Source organism: Pseudochaenichthys georgianus, chromosome 6 (assembly GCF_902827115.2).
Source record: "Pseudochaenichthys georgianus chromosome 6, fPseGeo1.2, whole genome shotgun sequence".
Taxonomy (NCBI): domain Eukaryota; kingdom Metazoa; phylum Chordata; class Actinopteri; order Perciformes; family Channichthyidae; genus Pseudochaenichthys; species Pseudochaenichthys georgianus.
This window is the reverse complement of record NC_047508.1, coordinates 30,518,619-30,524,618: the sequence shown is the minus strand read 5'-3', so window position 1 is coordinate 30,524,618 and position 6,000 is coordinate 30,518,619.

Below are 6,000 nucleotides of genomic sequence, written 5' to 3'. Positions count from 1 at the left end.
AGAGGCGCAGCATATTGCTAAGGACTAAATACGATGGAGAGTTCTCATCTCAGCCTTATTACCCATAGGGGATGAAGAGTAGTAAGTAAATAAAGAGGCCGGCGCTCCAGGGTCTGGTTCTGCTGTGCGTTTTTGTGATGTAACGGTAAAACATTTCAGAATTCCTCCACGGGATGCCATTGTACATCACTCAACCCGCGAAATACACACACTCAGTACATAGCGAGACCCGCAAATTTGCAGGCCAGGAATTCGCGGGCACAGCCAGCTAGGCGGCTGGCTGACAGCCAGCGGCACAGCTGTAGCTACATGTGTGTGTATTTCGCGGGTTTCTAAATGTTTTGTGCGTGTGTGTTTATGTTGACAAGGTTTAATGTGCTACACAAAACGTGCAGTCGGTTTCATTTTCATCGCCGTTTGTAGTAGAGTTAGCAGGGTATTTTTATTTTAACTCTCCTCCCAAATTCGTCCCAAAATTATTTTGTATCCTCCCCGACACTATATTTTTCGGCCCCGGGAAGACGGGACGTCCTTAAGCTCGAGCCCTGCACCCCTAATATCTATGGTTTGGCCCCCCAGAGCGTTCCGTCCGCAGATCTACCCACCTTGGGACCCGTTATCGTTTGAGGGGTCCGTTTCCGCGGTTCCGTTACGGCCTTGTGTGAACGAACGGGCTATACGAAAGAGAAAAGTAGCAGATACAACACGAACCGTCTCCATGTAAACGGGGCCTCAATTAGCTTGGATGAAGCAGGCGTATAAATGCTACTCATTACATTACATTGCATTTAGCTGACGTTTTATCCAAAGCGACTTACAATAAGTGCATTCGACCAAGAAGATACAAACTTGAAGAAATCAGAATCATATAAGTACATCAGGTTTCAAGAGCCAAACAATGTCAAGTGCTACTCAACTGGCTTTAGATAAGCCAGTCCTTTATTAGTATATAAGTGCTTTGTTAGTAATTTTATTGCTCGAAGTGGAGTCGAAAGATTTGAGTTTTTCGCCGGAAGATGTGTAGGCTTTCTGCTGTCCTGATGCCAAGTTCCCATCAGCAAAAACACGTGGGTTTGCTATCCTGGCTCCAAAATGGTGGAATGAGCTCCCCATTGAAATCAGGACAGCAGAAAGCCTGCACATCTTCCGGCGCAGACTGAAAACTCATCTCTTTCGACTCCACTTCGAGCGAATTACTAACAAAGAACTGCTAACAGAGCACTTATATACTAATAAAGGACTGGCTTATATATAGCCAGTTGAGTAGCACTTGAAATGTTTGGCTCTATGAAACCTGTTGTACTTATATGATTCTGTTTTCTTCAAGGTTGTGTCTTCCTGGTCGAATGTACTTATTGTAAGTAGCTTTGGATAAAAGCATCAGCTAAATGCAATGTAATGTAATGTAATGGGGAGCTCATTCCACCATTTTGGAGCCAGGATAGCAAACCAAAGTGTTTTTGCTGATGGGAACATGGGTCCCCCTCACAGTGCGGGTGCAGCGAGCCGTTTGGCTGATGCAGAGCAGAGTGCACGTGCTGGGGTGTATGGTTTAACCATGTCTTGGATGTAAGAAGGGCCAGATCCATTCACAGCATGGTACGCAAACTACCAGTGTCTTGAAGTGGATTCTAGCAGTTACTGGAAGCCAGTGAAGGGAGCGGAGGAGCGGTGTGGTGTGGGAACATTTAGGAAGGTTGAAGACCAGACGAGCCGCTGCATTCTGGATGAGCTGCAGAGGTCGGATGGCACATGCAGGTAGACCAACCAGGAGGGAGTTGCAGTAGTCTAGGCGTGAGATGACGAGAGCCTGGACCAGAACCTGCGTCGCTTTCTGGGTCAGGAGGGGACGTATCCTCCTGATGTTGAAAAGAGTGTATCTGCAGCAGCGGGTTGTAGCAGCGATGTTTACAGTGAAGGACAGGCTGTTATCTAGGATCACACCCAGATTCCTTGCAGTCTGAGTCGGGGAAACAACAGAGGGGCCGGAGTTGATTGTGAGGTCAAGAGTGGGACACTCTTTTCCAGGAAGAAAAAGCAGTTCTGTCTTGTCAAGGTTGAGCTTGAGGTGGTGAGCAGACATCCACTAAGAGATGTCTGCTAGACAAGCAGAGATGCGTGCAACGACCTGGGTTTCAGAACGGGGAAAAGACAGAATGAATTGGGAATTAATCGTCAGCGTAGCAGTGGTATGAAAAACCATGCGGGCTAATGACAGATCCGAGCGAGTTTGTGTACAGAGAGAAGAGGAGTGGACCAAGGACAGAGCCCTGAGGGACCCCTGTAGTTAATTGACAAGGGTCAGACTCGGACCCTCTCCAAGTTACCCTGTAGGTGCAGTCTTTGAGGTATGAGGTGAGGAGGGAAAGTGCAGAGCCTGATACTCCAAGTTCTTGGAGAGTGTGAAGGAGGATCTGATGGTTCACTGTGTCGAATGCAGCAGACAGGTCCAAAAGGATGATGACAGAGGAGAGGGAGGCTGCTTTAGCAGTGTGCAGTTCCTCAGAGACAGCAAGGAGAGCAGTTTATGTGGAGTGACCTGCCTTGAAACCAGACTGGTGCGGATCAAGAAGGTTGTTTTAATGGAGATAACAGGAGAGTTGTTTAAAGACAGCACGTTCAAGTGTTTTAGACAGGAATGGGAGGAGAGAGACAGGCCTGTAGTTTATAACATCAGACGGGTTGAGAGTGGGTTTCTTTAGGAGGGTTTACTCTTGCCTCCTTGAGACTGTAGGATAGTGACCAGAAGTTAGAGAAGTGTTGATGAAATGGGTGAGAAACGGTAGAATATCAGGAGCGATAGTCTGAAGGAGGTTTGAGGGGATAGGGTCCAGAGGACAGGTGGTAGGACGGGCAGAGGTAATGAGGGTAAGAACCTCACTTGGAGAGAGAGGGGAAAAGGAGGTTAGTGTGTGGGTGAACGGTGGGTCTGGTGACCCAGCGGTGAGTAATGGAGAGTCGGAAAAAGAAGAGCGAATATCATCAACCTTTTTTTCAAAGTAGTTAACAAAGTCGCTTGGAAGAAGGGAGGAGGGGGAAGGGGCTTTGGGAGGGTCCAAGAGGGTGGAGAAGATATAAAATAGTTTTTTGGGATTGGAATAGGAAGAATGGATCTTATCTTCAAAGAAAGTGCTTTTTGCCTGAGATATAGAAGAAGAGAAAGAGGAGAGGAGATATTGATAGGTTAGGAGGTTGTCAGGGCGTTTGGAATTCCCACCATTTCCGCTCAGCTGCCCGAAGGATGCTTCTATTAGCACGCAGTGCGTCATTTAGCCAGAGAGCAGGAGGGGACTGACGAGCCTGCCGAGATGTGAGAGGACAGAGAGAGTCCAGAGAGGATGAAAGAGTCGAGAGGAGAGTTTCTGCAGCAGGACTTTGGAGGCAGGAGTTGGAACGAGTCAGATGAAGGGAGCACCGATGAGGTAAGAGTAGAGAGGGAGAGGGAACGAAGGTTACGGCGGACAGGTGCAGAATTAGAAGAGATACATTTGTTATGTTTAGAAAGGGGTAGAGAGAATTAAATAAAAAAGTGATCCGAGGTGTGAAGTGGGTTTACAGAGAGGTTAGAAGTAGAGCAGTTCCTTGAGAATATGAGATCAAGGACATTGCCAGCTTTATGAGTTGGTGGGGATGGAGACAGTGAGAAAGCAAAGGCGGTTAAAAGAGATGTTAGTTCAGCTATCTTCCCTGTCTGGAGGTTGAAGTGTCCGAGAAGTACAGCGGGAGGGCCAGTTTCAGGGATGTGTGAGAGGAGATTATCTAATTCCTCCAAGAAGTCTCCCAAGGCGCCTGGTGGACGGTAGAGAACAACAATGGTTCATTGTATAGGATGGGTTACTGTGACGGCATGGAATTCAAAGGTGGAAGGAGAGAAGTTTGGCAGAGGGAAAAGCTCCATTTGGGAGAGAGCATGAGACCAGTGCCACCTCCTCTGCCAGTGGGTCTGGGTGTATGGGTGAAGGAATATGCTGTGGAGAGAGCTGCTGGATGGATGTGTTGGATGGAGTAATCCAGGTCTCAGTGAGAGCAAGGAAATCCAGGGTCTGCAGGGAGGCGTAGCCAGAAATGAAGTCAGCCTTAGGAACAGCTGACTGGCAGTTCCACAGGCCACCTGTAACTAGATGTTGGATCTCAGTGGAGCATGTAGGATAGACGAGAGCAGGCCGGTTACAACGATTAGGAGATGCACGGGGCCAGTGATAATTGCGAGAGGACACATGAACAGGAATGGAGAATATACACATGTTTTAGCATGAGGGGCTAGAAAAACACCAGCGATACTTAGCCTCCTCTTTGCATCCCTCGTGACTCCCGCAGGACTCTATTGTCTTTGTCAGTCTTCGTCTGTCTGACGCTCCAGGAAAGTGCTGCATAAAATGGACACCAGTCCAGATTGCTGAGTTGTCACAGACAGGTTTCTGAATCAGCAGTGAGTCCTATCTGGTCGAGATTGCACACTGAATTATTTAGATTTCAGTGTCGCTTAAGTACTGTATTGGTGGGGGGAGTTGCCTCTCAGCAGAAACTCTGTCACTTCACACAATCAGTTGAGACTTTAGGCCTATTGTAATGCACTTTTTACAGACAAATGTCAGAATAAACCCTTGGGATATTTATCGTCACTTACCTTAGATCGGAGATGTTGTACTGTCACAAATTCAACCTAAAACCTGCAGCACAGAGTGGAGTGGACCTGTCTGTCAGACATTAGCATAGTGAAAGTTTGTCAGGGCAGACATGGTAGAAAACATAGACTGTATTTATAGAAGTGTTTGGAATATACACTGAACCTTTGAGCTGCCTTTTACTTTTTACCAAAATCCCTTAAAGACAACATCGTATATATTTCACAGCCGCTAACAGTTGATGTAAATTACTAGCTACCAAGCTAGCATAAACATTCACAAAAAAGAGATGCTAACTAGACTTACCAATCAGATATGTCTGCAAGTTGCCCATTTTGCTTTAAAAAAACCATGCCTCATTTCAGAGTCAAACATAAATGGGGAAATCTCTGTACTATGGGTGCAGACTTAAAACATTTCCTTTTGCCAAATACACCAGCAACTGAATCACGTCCGAGCTGCCAGCTACAGGTGGGCGGGGCGAGATCTAGACCCTTTTCAGTTTAAAAACCCAAAACTTTCACAGCAGAACATGTTTTCATTCTATAAAACATTCCCAGGTGTAGACTTGTGATTATTTCTTTCTTTTTTTACATTTAAACCATTTTATTAGCATTGGTCCATTTTGGGATTTGTCACTTATCCAATTTTCAAAAGGTTTATAAAATGAATGGGTTAATCATTGTTTATTTATTCTTACCAGATTAAGCATTTAATCGGGTATTGAATGTTTAATGAACATTTCTTGAATTATTGCATTTATATTACTATATTGGCCTGTTTTCATAGATAGAATCGGAGGGATGAAACCCTCTTTAATGGTCACACATGCAGAGCACACAGTGACATTTGGCCTCTTCATTTAACCCATCCTAGTACCAGGAGTCTAGTACTAGGAGCAGTGGGCAGCTATTGTACAGTGCCTGGGGAGCAATTGGAGTGGGGGGGGTGGGTTGTCCGGTGCCTTGCTCAAGGGCACCACGGTAGGGCCCAGGAGGTGAACTGGGCCCTACCGTGGTGCCCTGACCTCTCCAAGTAGCAGACCACACTCCACATTTAGGTCTGTTCGGGGACTTGAACCGGCGACCCTACGGCTCACAGTCCAAGCACCTACTGACTGAGCCCCTGCCATTTATACGTGTTTATCATATAAAATTAGATGCAATTCAAAAGCAAGCTTGCTAAAACGGGTTAACATTTACTTCATTTTCATGTCAGTTCATCTTTGAGTGATATACAATTACCACTAAATATAATGCAGACATAATTACCATTTGTGAAGTTTGACAATTAAAATGATGTACTTAAATAATAAGAGCATTACAGATTTTAAAATCCAATGTGTCAGAGTTCATAAAGACAAAGTCCTTCAATC